We start from the raw sequence: 16561 nt of genomic DNA, 5'->3' as shown, positions 1-16561 counted from the left end.
ATAATAATAAGAATAATAATAAGAATAAGAATAAGAATATATGCAGTGTGCAGATGTGTGGAAACTGAACAATGGAACTTGGTTGATGTAACACATATACATTATTTTCTTATACTGGAACACATATTCATTATTCATTATTGAAAATCCTTCCATTAGATGTTGGCCATATTTGTTGACTATATTTAAAAAAAAACAACTAAAACGATGTTTTCTATTTGGCATTTTTTGCATTGACCTAGGTAACTTACTGTAAAATCAGTGTTAAATCCGTGTTGTTGCAATCCAGCTTCCAGCCACTAGGCGGCAGCACTGAGTACAAAGATGCGAGCAGCACTTCAGAAACAATCCTGCTGGACGTGACTTTAATTCACCTGGACATTAGCTGAGTAAATTCTGTTTGTTTTTTTTTGTTTTTTTTTTAGGTTTCACCAGCCTGATATTGACATTTTTTCTTCCTCAAGGCCTCTGACCTGGCTTATGGTAAGTTTGTATCCTCATTCCTCCACAGTCTTCATTAAGTAGCTAATGTTATCTGAACTAGGACTAAATGGGTGGTAACCTAGGCAACAGGAGCCATTTTATCTATTATAAAATCGTGTTTTCTTCCTGCCTTTTATAGTAACATTAATTCAATAAAGGTTATATAAAGGGATATTACTGAAAAACGCAACGTAATTATATAGTAGTCTTCATTATTAACTTCATATGATAACTTTTATTGGTTGAGAGGAGTCCATGTTGACTTCTCACTCGTTTTTTTATTTGAACAATTAATAAATTAATATTTTTGTCGACTTCTCACCGCTCACTCCAAAGTTTTCAATAAAATGCGTCACAGTTAGCTTACGGATTTGTCCACTTGCTTTTTACTGCACTTCAGTATCAGTAACTTATTGATTGAAAATCTTGAAAATCTTAAGTGGTTTATGAGATATCTTGTTGAAACTTCTTGTTGAACTGGACGTTGATGCTATTTCGCGTCTTATGGTTAGGCCTAATAATAATTTTAAGCTTCCCCATGATTGCCCTGTATTTACTGTGCTATTTGATAATTCAATAAAGGTTCTGATGCTGTTAATAATAAATTATTATTAATAACTAACAATTTTAATGATGGATTAGTTGTCATCAAGTTCATCAAGTGAGAATCAGAATATCTTCTGGTTCAAGCTGTTCATTTAGAGGATTTCCTGCTTTTCTCTGTTTTGTGTTATTATGAATTTAATATCGTGTTTTGACATAACAAGCATTAGCTTGAGCTCAGGGAAAATGTGATTGGTATTATTCAGTATTTTCTGAAAGTTTTGAAACTAAACAGTTAGAGCTGCAATGATTAGTTGATTAATCGATTAGTTTCCAACTATTAAATTAATCGCCAACTATTTTGATAGTTTATAAATCATTTGGAGTCATTTTTTAAGAGGAAAATGCTCTGGTTCCAGCTTCTGAAATACTAATATTTTCTGGTTTCATTAGTCCTCTGTCACAGAATGTCCTCAAAAGACATTTGAGGATGTCACCATGAGCTGTGGGAAACAGTGGTTGTTATTTTATGGACCTAACAACTAATTGATTAATGGAGAAAATAATCAAAAGCTAAATCAATAATGAAAATAATCAGTGGTTGCAATGCTAGTCTGTTGCTGTAATGATTAGTTTAGCAGACCATTGGTGCCTACCCAAATCCACTGGCAAATTCACAGCACAGCTTCATACACTTCATATAAAATTAGATTTCTGACTCTATGAGCAGCATGGAGAGAAGCCAGCCACTAGAGGTTGCACTAGCAGAGACACAGATACATAGATCAATAAAGAGAGAAAGACAGACGAATCAATGGAGAAACAGCAAAAAAGAGATGGTGAGATAGCATGCGGCTCAGCTCAGCAAGAGAGAGTGACAGAGTGAAGAGATAGTAAGAGTGAGCATTGTACCAGCTGACAACCTGAGAGAGAGAGAGAGAGAGAGAGAGAGAGAGAGAGAAAGAGAGAGAGAGAGAGAGAGAGAGAGAGAGAGCATCTCAGCTCACTAGAGAGGGAGAGAGGGAGAGAGAGTGGAGCAGCACTCAACCACGTTGCCTGTCCTCATATTTCCCACTGCAGCTGCGTGAGGCAGAGTGAGCAGCGGAGAGGAGAGAGCACATCTGAGTCTCGTGGAAACAGCAGGACCACGTACCACTTGGCCGAGAGATCGATGCAATTACTCCGAGCTGCACAGGAAGGGGTGAGCGGCACGTAGGACGTCCGTGTACTGCCACAGAGACAGAGAGAGAGAGAGAGAGAAAGCAGCCAAAGGGACAGAGAGAGTGAAGAGAGCGGGGAGAAGAAGATTATCCAAGGCCAATTTGAAAGCTTTCAGCTGGTCACTCTGAGCAGGTGAGTTAACTTGTGCTTCTGTGGGAAAAGGGGATGGATGTCGTGCATGTGCATTCTGCTTGTGACAAGTGTGTGTGTGTAAGTTTTGTATCTTCACTCCTGCACAGTTGTATATTTATTTGCCTGTGTTTTTTTTGTGGCGTGTGTCACATTTTTAGTTTAGCGCATCACTTACAGGAGAGTGTGCATTTATAGTCATCTAGCCAGGTGATTAACTGGAGAACTGTATCAATCAAGCCGTTATCATGCTGAGCAGAGCGGAGCACAACAATAGCTGCCTAACAACCCCCTCTTGCCAGTTTTTTGTGTGTTTATGTGTGTGTGCTCGTGTAGTTTAAGTATATCTGTGTATGTTTGGAGAATATATTTTTTCGTAGCAGGTGAAATGTGCTTGAATTGCCGGCCACTTGACACATTTTAATAGAGTCATTAAAAAGCTTGCCTTGAGAAAATTGATTGAAGTAGCTGATGCCGTTGCATAGCAATTTTCCACAACTGTCATGTGAAGGATATTTTGTCCAAAGCTGTTAATATATTATTCAGAAACATAACTCATTGTGTCAGTTAAAGAATGTCCTTCTCGACATGTTACTGATGAGTTTGGATCATCGTTTAGGGAATTGGTTTGACACAGCAATTCAAATCATTTAACAGGAAAGAAATGATCTGTCACTCAATTTTGCACATCATTTTATATATCTCAGATTTCCAACTAAAGTATGATGATACTGTCGTGCTTTCAAACTTGTTCAGCTCTGTGTCATCTTAAATCATAGTTGTCATAGTTCTCAAAGTTGTCCCAATCTAATGGATCTACATATGTATGGCTGAATGGCAAAACTGTGAATTTCCAGCTCTGATTGACTGGTTTTATCTGCCAAATTCCTGAAGTACATTTTGGCATTTGTTAGACAGTTGTTAAAAAGCTTGAGGACCGCTGCTTATAAAGACAAGTGTAATTAACAGCTTTCCTGCACAGATAATTCAGTGCGTTTCAGCTGTACTGACTCACTATGAAATATGGTGACATTTAGAAAGTCGGACTATATGTGCACCATTTCTGCCTGTAATCACACTGTGACTTGTTCTACCGAATTCGGAAATACCACACCATGCTCGATACATCCCATCATCTACATATATGTGTCTCCATTTCTCTTTAAGTCCCTGTTCCTCTCCCTTTCCCATAACTCCCCACCTGCTTCCCTCTTTCCCTCCCATGTCATCCCGTGAAGGTTATTGCCATATATCGAGTTGCTTTAATTTGTCAAAGTCAGCCAGACATATTGTCCATGGTCACAGCAGGGGGAAACAGGTAGGGGGGGAAGCAGTGTGAGGTATTGACATGATATGGAAAATGGTGATGTACTGGACCTGAGAGGAGTGACAGACTGACAGAAAAAGGCAGAAACAGAGAAAATGAGAAATGCAAGCAGAAAGAGTACCAGCAGTTCCTTGTAAACAAAGAAGCCGAGTATTTCTGAGACAATTTTTTCATGCCTGTGTGTGTGTGTGTGTGTGTGTGTGTGTCGGCTGTGAGCGGAGAGGTATGAGGTTATCAGTCTTTGGATTCATCAATATCGCACAGAGCTTGACTTTTCCTCTCTCCCATGTGGGTCCTGTGTCATTAAGCTGAGAAACCGAATCTGAGAGATCGCTTTCTCTCTCCGTCTCTCTTTCTCCTCCTGGATACGATGGACTCTCTCTGTCTCTCTGCCTTTGCCTTTACCTCTCACCTGCTCCTTATGTGTTTTTTAGTCCATTTCTGTCTCTCTTTGTCACACACATGCATATTCAAAGACACGCACACAAAAGGAAGAGACATCCCTACGAGTGTAACTGCATTTGTAGAAAGTGCTGCTCATAAAACATGTATCAAATGACTGTGTGGAATTCACATGATTGAAATCCAGATTAAATCCAGATGATTATACTGTGGCTCTAATATTAAATTTTACTGTCCGTCATGTTGAAGAAAGAGATGCTGCCTTTTTAAGAAAACTGTGTCTGCATTTGAAAGATTGTTCTGGGACCTGCATTACAATTTAACTGTATAGGTAAGATTTATGGATGTGATAATGGTGACATCTTACTGTCTCTGCGTTGTGCACAGTTTCCAGTTCGCATTTGTCGAGTGTCAGTCTAGATAAGTGCCTGTCTTTAGTGGTTAGATTGCAAATGCAACTGTTTCTATAAATTGCTTATGGGGCAGGTGGTATTTGTTAAATTTTTTTTCACGTTCCCACTGTGTCAGGATTATCTTCACTATTTTCCTTCCTCTGTTTCCAACTCATTCACATTTATCTGAGTGCCAATGGGCAGCTGAACAAGATTGCAATCGTCTGTGTGGTAATTAATAATTTACATAATACTTCATTCCGGGGGAATTTTATTTTCCTCTGTGCCACTGTTAATTGTGTTAGCTAAGCTACCGTCATTACTTATCGTTAGGAAGACAGTTAAATGTGGACATATCCAGCTCTCATTAGCGACTGAATCATCCATCAGATACAGCACAGATTTAAACACAGGAGCCGAGAAGAAACTGCAGTAGGACGACTGAAATCTTTCACTGTTTGTTCCGCTTTCAGTTGTAATTCAAACACTCGGATCATCACCCAAGCACAGTTTGCTAATTACATTAGTACTGTTATGGTTCAGATACAGGCAAATAGGATTTGTACTGTTATTTTGATGTGAAAACAATTATCATAATTGTCGAGTATGTACATTATTCATTTTAACTTGTACTGTTATACATGACACACACACTTAGTGCAGTATTTAAATTCCTTAGATAAAATATGGAAACAGAGCATTTTTCTGTCCTTCCACCCCTGGTTCATGTTTTCGAGAAGCACCTCAATGACCTCCTGCGGCATCATCTCAGTCTGTGTGATGAATCCTGAGTAGACTGCTCTGATTTATGTTTGCAAGGCTGAGGAGCCAGACACGAGCATTTGTCTGAACAAATTCAACTGAGAACTGTTTGGTTCTTTCTTGCTTTTTGTATTGCTGTCATCCCCTTTTTGTATTCCTGCCGTTCCTTTCTCAGTTGTTTCCCAATCTCCCAATGGGATTACTCTTTCACTAACTGGTACACAAATACACTGTAATGTTAGTTTACCCAATAGCATTTTCACATTGACGTACATTTTTTTTCTTTGGTTTAAATTCAGGGATTTATTAGATTTGCTTAAATCTGCAATAACTGAGTTTTTGGCCACTTGGGGGAAACTGTGAATACAGAAATCGCATATTATCACATATTATCACCTTGTTATTGAACTTGGCAAACAGTTGCCTTTTAACACATAGCAGGTACAAAGCAAAATTAGAGTTCATTTAGAGTTGTGTTTGTGTAAATTCAATATTCTCTCTCCTTTAACTAGAGCTTTTTTTTTGGACTACACAAATGTTCTGAAGAAAATATCTGGCTCTTCAGCTGATAAATACCCTGCTGTGTTCAGCAATTAGTTGTTAAATTTGTCTGTCTTTCATTTGGTGCTGAGCAGGTGAGCGGGGAAAGTGTGGGCCGGAAAACCAAAACAAGGTGAAAGATGCTAAAACGCTCTGTGGAGCTGAAGGGAACTGCAGAGTTGGATGAGAACTCTTTGTGGGTTTTGTCACCACAAGCGACCAAATATAAAAATATTGATTAAAGTCGCTTTAAGACTGTGGCAGGCTATTTCATGGTAATTCTTGAGAAATGGTTTGTGTTTTGTGCATTTTTACTAACACTGAGGCTATATCAGTAAGCCCTAAAAATCCCACAGACAATACCAGGCAGTGAACAACGTGGCTCTTCACTGTTGATCTTTCAACCACAAAGCACTTTATTAACAGAAGAAAGATGAATGTGCCAATTATGCTTATCTTATCAAGACACTTGTCTGTCTGATTGCCTTGGGTCTCTCACAGCGCAGTGTATGTGTGAGCGTCTCTCTGTTGTCTACTAAAAAATAACAGATGAATAATAGAAATTGCATTGTGACACAAGGGCTGATGGAACAGCAACTTTGCAGTATTCGCTGATTGGGAATGCCTGATCTGGCATGATGCTGTAAATTTCACATACGCAGCCTCCCATCGGTGTAGAGTGACAGTGCTGAGAGCGGGAAAAACTGGAATCAATGGCAGGATGTCCAAGACCGTAGCTCTCTGCTTTACTCTGGACCACTGATGAAGGGCGTTTGTACTATCAAACTGTTTTGATGCTGTCTGATTTAACCACTCAATTGATCGTGCTATAAAAGTGGTCGGAAGTGCTTAAAAAAGATGTGTACTGTGTACCAAGAATGATTTACAGAAGCAGGACAGCAGCTGGGATTGGTTTTTAAGCCTGTTGGGAGCTTTGTTTTACTGTGTGTTAACAGTGAGTGAAGGGAGGGAGAATGACAGAGCTGATAGGATCATAAAATGCAGGGAGAAATGTTTCTTCTCCTTTCCATTCTGTAGCTGTAACGCAGATTTCCTATGTGGGGTGACATAGTTGAACTGATCTAAACCTCTGATTTATATCATATCATAGAGCACTGTGGAGACATATTCACCTTGGTCTTTATTTCAATCTGTGAAATCGCAGACATCTAAATTGCTTCTTTTGCCACTTTGTTTCGAACAGAATCTAAAGGGTTCAGAGTTCAACCAAGTGTTCTTGTTGGGTAAGTATCCCCATTTCCAGGATCCATGACGTGTGGTGTTGCATTAAGAAGTATCTCCTGCAGCCAGCATGTGCTATATGTTTTTTTTTTACAAGTGCCTGCGTAATAAATCTTGTGGGGATATGCTTGAGATGTTTTATTTTTATCCCCCATCTTCCAGTCCTCCCCAGCGTTTAGAGAGGCTGGCCAAGCCGTGTTAATGATCCTCATTAGCCAAGGAGCTTGAATCCAAACTGGAATTCTTCCACTTCAACTACTACTTAACATTTGGTGTTCTTCTACCCTTCTTTACTCACTCCTCTGTTATCTTACTTTCTTTCTGCATATCCGCCTTCTTTTGCAATCTCCAACATTTTTTCTTCCTCTTCATCTCCGTCTTTCTCTCTCTCATCCTCTCCTGCCTCCTGAATGTCTGCAATGAGAAATAGTGTATAAAGGTCTTCCATCTCTTTCAACCTCTTCTTCAGATGTATTTTTTCAAGATATTTACTGCACAGCGCAAGTCCCTGGGTGCTGGTGTGTGCTTGTGTTTGAACTGGTGCATGTCTGCGTGATCATGTATGTACGCGCTTGCTGCGGGTATGTCCTGTGAGAAAAAGGAAGTGTTCCAGATGACCTCTGATTCTAGTGTCTTTTTCCTCCCCAACTGTGAAGTAAAATGCTTAAAGTTCAGGCGTGAGCCCCCTCCAGGCCACGCGTGAAGGATGTTCAGATATACAAACATGTCGGCTCAAGAGACACCTTTAGCTGAAGGGTAAATATGCTCTGGCTCTGTTTATACAACAACTGCTGCAGAAGCGAGAGGCAGACGTTGTTTGATACCTGGTTGACTGGGGATTATCTGAAGCTGTACAGTCCAAACTGCTACACTGCATCATTTTGATACTTATCTAAATGTTCTGTCTTTATGTAACCTTTATTTAGGAAGAGAAGTCACACTGCACACTGAGAAAAAAAAATGTCCCCCAGAATGTGCCCTGAATACATGAATTATCCTGGAGTACAGGTTCGCTGTGTTCTGTTAAAATGTGTCTTATTTGCATTTTTGGAGAAGTTTCTAATTGCAAAGTCTCTGATGGGAGCAAGAGGTTAAAGAATTACAATTCTGCAGCTGTTTTTTCTTTTTTTGGGGGGGGGGGGGGGGTCAACTAATAAAGTATTTTTGGTGATAAAGATAGTAAAACTTAAATACAGATAGGAGCAGCTTCCAGATACAGTAGATTCTCTTCCTCCTCTGTACGCCTCTTCTCCTTCTCCTTCCTTCTTCTTTCCTCTTAGTAAAAGACAAACGGCAGACAAGGGTGAAATAATAGTTTATTACCTCAGAAACCACATGATCTGATAGGACTATTAATCAGTGTAGAATTTCTGATATTAACATGAAATAAATATATATATATACTTTTAAATGAGAGGGTTTACTGCAATCTGTCTCATCTCCTCCTAATTAACCTATCAAAGTGGCAACCTAAAAAGCTGGCAAAACGTACTAATAAACTGTCAATCTCAGTGTATATGTTTTTAAGCTAAGCAGACAGAAATGTATAAGAATATCTGCCAAATTTAACATGAAAAACATCAACTCAGTCACAACTCTTGTCAAACAAAGTAAAAATAAGTCTTCATAAGCAACTTGCAAATCAGCTGCAGTGTTTTCTGATCATTAAAATATGTGACATTTAAAAATTAACTTTTAAAGCTTGAAAACGAGAAGGTGCATCTCAAGGGATTTGGAAAAAAAGCTGTTAACAGTTGAGTGTTCAAGTTCATTCTTGACCTTGGTAATAAGGTTTCACAAAAAAAACTTAGCTTTGGTAAAAGTTGTAAGTGGACCTTCAGTTAAGATCTCTTTTGTCAAACTGTGCTAATAGTGTTTTACACAGTCAACAATAAGTCCTTCTCAGTGCATGGGCATAATAGTTTTTCATGTCTGGAGTTTATCAATTCAAAATTTTGACTATTATTTTGCATTCAAGTCTCAAGTCATGTTGTTAGGGACTCAGTTCTCAAGTAAGTCTAGTCGCAAAGCACTCAAGATCAAGTCAAGCCTCAAATCCAATTTTTATCACTTAAATCTGACTCGAGTCCAAGTTTCCGGTGTAGAGCTCTGCTGTTAACTACCATGTTTATAACACAAACTAGTTCAGCCTCTGCACTGTGCATTTGCTAGTTTTTTGATATTGGGGTTGATACTTTATGTTGATTTTTCAAACTTTTATCCTCTCTTGAATTGTTGCAAACACTGAATGAGTTATGGTTTGAGGAAAAAAAACATACTATATTATAATATAATACTGATAGTTGAGTTTTTTTTTTTTTTTACCAGCTTCAGGCCTACCTGACTCCAGTGAATAATATGCAAGTGCTGACACAGCTGTCAGTACTCTGCACTACTATGTCATCCCACTGGCTCTAAGGGCTTTTGGCAGGACTTGGGGTCCATTCAGCAAATTATACTTTTCATGCACACATAATACACACAGTATTAAAAGTTATAGTACACAGGCACTTTTATCCAATACATCCATTATCTAGATTATCATAATCTCACCTGAAATGCTGTTCTATTTGAACTTTTACCCCCACAGCAGTGTCCCAGTGTGTGTTGGCCCATTTCCACCACTCTTGACAGCACAACTGCATTGCAGTTCAGTATTCCAGTATCTTTATGGTCATAAAAAGGGATATCTCTCTATAGCTCCATCTCACTCCAGGAAAGGGACTAATTTGTCTTTATAAAAACTATTTTTAAATGAGACATGGCTACCACAAACCAATCAAGCTGGCACCTTCACTCACTAGTTAATTGCACATGTGATTAAGAACTAAGACAGCTATTTGTCTCTGAACTTTCCATCTGTCTGCCATTTACCAAAATGGTGTCATAAACTGAACTTAATATGTCCTAACTCATACAAAAAGCCATTCTCATTCCTAGCACACACTGAGCAATTATAACTGCTCCAGTTGTCCCATTTGCATCGTTCCATAGAATATGTATTCTGATAGATTAGATTTTCTGTTAAAGCTCTTATGGGTTGGTTTGCACCAGATTTACCTTATAAGTGGCTCGACAGAGTAAACCAGATTTTTGCTTAATACCATACAAAATGGATACCGATATATGAATCAATATCTGCGTTGTTACAATGAAGCAGTCTGACCTCAATGTATGTAAACCCTTGTCCAAAAGGTTATGGCGATGTCTACTGGTCACACGCTCACCTCTGTCATCATTAGGTTACGGCATACCCCAAGGGGATCTGCACTGTTAACATTAGACATGACCTTAAAACCAACCAACATGAAGCAAGCATTTTTTCTAAAAGGGTTGTACACTCACGTCATGCAAAGGCCAAATCAGAGAAAGAACAGTCAAATTACCTAGGATTAATAGAGGTTGAGCTTGTCATGTAAACACTGTACAATCCATTACACAATCAGTAACAATTATACAAATGTCCAAATACAAAAATACAAAAGAAAAATACAGCTATCTTGTATTTTTGGAGGGAAAGCATGTTGTTCAGTTGGTCCTTTCGCTAAAGGTTTTAGAACACAAACCAGACAGCTTTATACCTCCACAGAAGCAAAGTTAAAAACAGTCAGGACCCTAAATGGACACTTCTACAAACTGTTACACCTTCTTACAAACAGATATGGTCATAGATGATCTCACAGAGAGAGTCAATGACTTCAAACAAGGACATCATACAAATTTAGCTCATCTAGGTGCCTCATGATCCACACAGTTTCTAAGACAATAGGCTTAAGGCAAAGATGTCTCTAGCTAACCTCAGGGGTCAGCAAAACAAGTTCAAGAATTCAACTAGCCTAGGAGTAGGGTTTCTTATACCACAGTGTCACAGTGACATTACTATCACATCACGAGAACAAACTTTGACCCCTTAGTTTGAAAACATTTCTAACATATGTAATATATACAAGAAATACATCAAATAATAACCACTGTGTGTATGATAGAGGTTCTCTCTGCCATTTGGTGCAGATGCAAGTAGTGATAGATTTATTGAACACATTTTGGCAAGCTAAGTCTTGCAGGTAAAAAGAATTCAGTGAAGAGCAAGTTTCAACTTCAACAGCAGTTTCACTAGTGGTAACAACATACCATTAGCACAGTGACAAACCCAGCTTTGCATTCACATTGTACAAACAACATCAATCATAAGATTCATTCTGTAACAACATGTGAAGTTTGGAAACAGTGGAAACACTGTGGAGCACAATGTCGAACACAACACCACCACCAACAACGCAGGAACATCCATCATTTCATACGTCTATTAATACTCACACCCTCCAGGACACTATTTCATTGATAACTCAAAAATGATTGCCCCAATTGATTAATTGTGATTTTGTAACAAATCAATGAGCTCAGTTTGAACTTCAAAGCATTAATCTGCTACGTTCCATCGACAGGTGCCTTACTCACAATTATATGGACTTAAATAGAGAGAAATAAGCATGTCTGTCTTGATTAATGACATGTAGTGCCAGTGTGTTTTGGACTTTACAGGTTGCCTGATCAGCCTCATTAGTTTTGCATTGTCACACAATTACTAATTTTCAACTCTAAACTTTGATTTTAATTTTTTTCTTGCATAGTTTCCCTCGGGAACTGAAACAGAAACAGAAACAAATGTTTTATAAATGTATGATTGATAATAATAATAATTTAGAAGATGTAATAGCCAGTGGTTTCCAAAAAAGTTTAGTCTTCAGACAACAAAAGACGATTGATTCCAGGCTCCTACGCACTGTTGTTTTTTCAGCAACAAGATCAGAGTTCAGACTCTACAATGTGGAATCTACAATTTTCCATGACACCAATCAATGTGGTATCTTAGTTCTTACACAAAAACATGTTCAGTATTCTGTTTGTTGTTTTGTTGCAGCCCAAAACCTAGATGATATTACCAATACATACCCATACAGACTTTTTATTGATCTCTTCCAATCAATATCCCTCCCTTTGGAGGGAGATGAGACATTTTTCAACCTACTTTCATAGGACTTTACTGCAGGCATCAGAGCTACCATTTGAAAGCCAATGACGTGCCCTGAAGGCTATGAAACTGTTAAAGCATGATACATTATTTGGATTCAGTATTCTTTCCATTGCACACTGTTTGACCATGATTTGTCATCAGATTTGTGACTCTGAGGATACATCAAACATGATCATTGGGTAGCTTTGCAAAGCTCAGCAGATGCTTCTGTTGCATCAGTGTTTGAAGTCTATAAATTAAATGCTTTATGTTTTCTCTTGACTGTTTTAATGATGAGATTTTGAAGGAGGAGCTACAAAACATTACAAAACATCATCAACAGGACTAAGCTAATGACCTCCAGGCTTTAGCTCTATACTAAACACACAGACATGACAGTGGTATTGATTTTCTCATCATATTCTCAGCAAGAAAGCAAATAAGTGCATTTCCCAAAATATGGAACTATTCCTTTAAGCTTTTCAGAGAAAAAAAAACATCTAAACATGTTGTTGAGCAGATTCTACTGGAACGCAAGCCAAGTTTGAAGTAGGATAGGTCTTAGGCTGTTGACTTGGAGCACTTTTTCATGGATTGATGTCTCTTCGAATGTGGACAGTGTTCATTTTTTTTCTTACTATCTAAAAAATAGAAATAGAAATCATTGAAAACTGAGCCAACATTCTCACTGCTCCCCAGTGGAGTAAGTTGAGTGTTTTGGAAGCTGGATGAAATTTGTGATAAAGAGACTCCTGTAGCCTGGTGAAGCAGTTTCTCTTGTGCAGCTGCTTTGAGTTGTTATCTGCAACTTTTCAGCCACATATGTCTGCATTTAGCTTACATTAATAAGCATGGCAAAGGTTTGTAGACAAACAGATAAGTTCAACCCATTTTCACAGAATAATAATACTAGGCCAAATTAATAACATTTTTGAGGTTTTTAAATTATAGTTTAAAAACTTAATATTATTATTATAATATTAAAGGAACTACTATTCAAACCTAGCTGCACTAATTTAACAACTATATTCTCTAAACAACATTTTCAGTGTTATTTTGTGCAAGACAAATACAGACTTATTGTAAACGTTAAGCTAAATAAGTTCAAAACTGCAAAAGAGAGACTAATGTAGGATAAAATGAAAGAAAAGAAGCAAGAGGTAACACATAATCTCCCGAGTTCATCTTGATAATAATACAGACGTATTAGAGCACAGTTCAGCAAGCTAGACATGTTAATTAACTGTTTTCTGTGGCACTAATCCAGACATCATGCAGCATTAATCAGTACACCGCCTTCTAGGTCACAGGTATTCATGGGATTTGTAGTACTGTGTTCACAAAAACAATTAATATGTGTATGACGGCTGTCAAATACCTGTATCTGCATAGTTGAGCACCGTACCACCACAATGCTGAGGTAGTTTTTCTGTTACCTCTACACCTCTGGAACAATTAAATTGTTGTACTCTTAATTATGGTGGTGGTATTAGAGCACTAACTGTTGGAAACCGAATGACTTCCTGACAGCTACTGGGTCACAAGGCAGCAAGTACTGCTGTGCCGCTGATTAAATTCACCCAATAATTAAGCAGACATCATTGATTCCCTGCAGAGAAATGGAGAAATGGAGAGAGTGTATGAGAGAGACTCGCTCTCTGTCCCTGCGCTTCCTGTAACCCCTGCAGCGGTGGGCCAGTCAGATATGTGTAATTTGGGAAATGAGCAGAAGTCAATTCCACTTAAACAGACAGTGGTGGTTGGACACATCGATGTTCCATGCATTGTTGACTCCCTTCATTTTCTTCCTCCCTGGCTTCCTCTATGTAATTGACAGAGCGATCGAAGGGAATGAGAATGTGTGTCCTAGATTATGATTGTTTGCGTGAGTGTAATGTGGTGTGTAAGACTCTAAAACTGAACAATCACGTACTCCTCGAACACTTTGAGACAGTTATGTATATGTGTGACTCCCATTTTTAGAATTAGCCAATCAGGAATTTTACAAGCAGGGCATAAAATTAGGTTTATTCTACAGAATCAATGAGTATCAATTACGAGTATCAAGTGCGTATTAATAAAGTAAGGTCAGGGGTGAGTTAATAAATGTAGTGTTGGAATTAGTTCTTGTGAGCTTAGCAATGCGAATTATGCTTGTGTGGGTGCCTGTCTGTCTCCGCCAGTCTTGTTTCTCTCACATCTGTGTGGGCAGGTACAGTACACACCGCACAATACAGGCTCACACAAGCACACACAAACACACACACCATATAGCAGAAATAGCAGGAAGCTGATTCACTTATGATACCAGCGCCTATGTTATTTAGGTACTCTAGTTATCCTGACACTGCTGGCTATCAGATCTACCACAGCTAGCAAATGTGTCAGCTCACTGAGAGCTATTGTATAATCAATAGCAGGAAAATTAATACATGCTGTGGCTTGCCCCAGTTATAACATTAAATCTAGAATTACTGTCATGCTGGTCCTCAAACTGTAAAATACTTTAAAAGTCTTTTATAAAATGAATTCTTTGATAAAAAGTCGAAAGTACATGAATAGGCACAGAAACATAAGAGAAGAAGTTATTTAGGACTCCAAAGGTGCATTTTGTTAAGAATCATCCACTCACCAAGCTTGAAATTCTGTAGTGTGCGTCACTGACGACGAGCAGCAGCCAAAGATTACAAAATGTTCACAAAACATTGAGCTGTTTAAATCAGTTCACTTTCTGGGTCAGTTCTGGATAAATTCAGCAACTCTGTTCCCAGCTGCCACAGCAAAGTGTTTTGAATGTGCCACAGCTCTAATTTGCGCCTCTGACTTGTTTCCTCTTTATAGCAGCTGAGGCTCATGGGTATTGTGGCGCCACCATGCCAAATTGACAGAAAAAACATGAACAACATGAAAGTTTGAAATAATTGAAATGCATGGCTATAACATAAAGCTATAGTATTACAGGTTTATGTTATTCATCCAGGAAAATCCCATTTATATGTTGAGACATGACATTGAGGATTTCATTAAGTTAACATTTTGAAAAGTGGGAACTAGTTCCAGCTCAGAGAATATATTTTTTAGATTTTAGTGTATTACCAAAAACACCCTGAGATAGACTATCTTGGCCTCTGCATATATTGCTGCAGTGCACCACCATGTAAACTTAACAGCAGGCAGTGTTGCTATGTAACTTTTAAACTTCTGTCCATTTTTATTGTTTTTTTATTGTTTAAATAGGAACGCTTACAGCTGAACAAGGATGAACTTTTGGTCAGAGAGGTAGTCCCTGTTACTATATGTGCATCATTTTTAACTTATTAATTATCAGTAGAGGAAATGTAAGTCAGTTAGTGCTAAATATCATAGTGACAGATGATGTTAAAGCATTTGTAGTGTTTTAAAATGCTAAATTACATCTTTCAAAGTTAACAAACTTGCACTGACAGCAGGCATCCTTATGAAGCATCCAAATGTGGCATATAGTATCCACAGCTGTCCAGCTTTCCTCAGTTGTCTTTTAAGTGCATCATTATGTTATACTTGTAGAATAATAATCAATGCCATTATGTCAATTTATTTAATTTTTTTTACATTATTATTCTACAGATGTGGCTGAAAATATTGGTACCCTTCCACCTTTAAAAAAAAAAAAATTCTCTGTATTAAGTTGAAACTGACAGAAGTATATGGTATCCATCACTCTTTATTTCACATTGAATATAACTGAAACTTTGCTTAAACTTAACATATTGTTTAATACAATAAAACAAATGAAAATAGCATGGCCAAAAATATTAACCCTTAACTCAATATTTTGTAGTACAGCCTTTGGAGGCAATAACTGCAGTCAAGCACTTTCTGTAACTCTGAATAAGTTTACTACACTTCTCCACTGGTAGTTCGGCCCACTCGACTTGAGCAAACTGCTCCAGTTCTCTCAGGTTTGATGGGTGCCATCTCTCAACTGCAAGTTTCAGCTTCTTCCACAGATGTTCAGTGGGAGTCAGATCAGGACTCATAGCAGGCCACTTCAGAATGGTCCAACGTTTTCTTCTCATCCACTCTTGGGTGCTTTTTGATGTGTGTTTGGGGTCATAATACTGCTGGAAAACCCATGACCTATGACTAAGACACAGATTCCTCACACTGGGCTGTATGTTTCACTCCAAAATGCCTTGATAGTCAAGGCACCCACTGCCTGAGGCAGCAAAGCAACATCAAAACATCGCTGAGCCTCCTCCATGTTTCACGGTAGGCATGGTGTTCTTTTCTTTGAAGGTTTCATTTTTTTCCTCTGTAAACATAGGGTTGGTGTGATTTACTAAAAAGCTCTAATTTTGTTTCACCTGTCCAAAGCACATTCTCCCAGAAGGACTGTGGCTTATCAACATGCATTTTGGCAAAGTCCAGTCTGCCTTTTTTGTGTCTTTCTCTTAGAAGTGGGGTCTTCCTGGGTTTTCTACCATGGAGCCCATTTCCATTCAGACAGCGATGGATGGTGCGACT

General features: G+C 38.3%; 1 protein-coding gene across 7 annotated transcripts in view; it reads left to right on the top strand.

Annotated features, from left to right (window-relative positions):
- Positions 1–226: 226 nt before the first annotated feature.
- The window catches only part of tnr (tenascin R (restrictin, janusin)), a 187589-nt gene continuing 171254 nt past the window's right edge, over positions 227–16561 (top strand). For 5 of the 7 annotated variants that reach the window (XM_042429200.1, XM_042429202.1, XM_042429203.1 and 2 more), the window contains exons 1-2: positions 227–483; positions 2107–2379. The gene's annotated coding sequence lies outside the window, so the exon portion shown is untranslated. Of the gene's footprint in view, positions 484–2106; positions 2380–7003; positions 7044–16561 lie in introns of those variants that run through there. The other 2 variants (XM_042429201.1, XM_042429206.1) reach the window with 2 other exon arrangements.

The sequence above is a fragment of the Thunnus maccoyii genome, chromosome 12, assembly GCF_910596095.1.
Source record: "Thunnus maccoyii chromosome 12, fThuMac1.1, whole genome shotgun sequence".
Taxonomy (NCBI): domain Eukaryota; kingdom Metazoa; phylum Chordata; class Actinopteri; order Scombriformes; family Scombridae; genus Thunnus; species Thunnus maccoyii.
The sequence above is the reverse complement of the archived record's forward strand: the minus strand, read 5'-3'. Positions and strand labels throughout refer to the sequence as shown.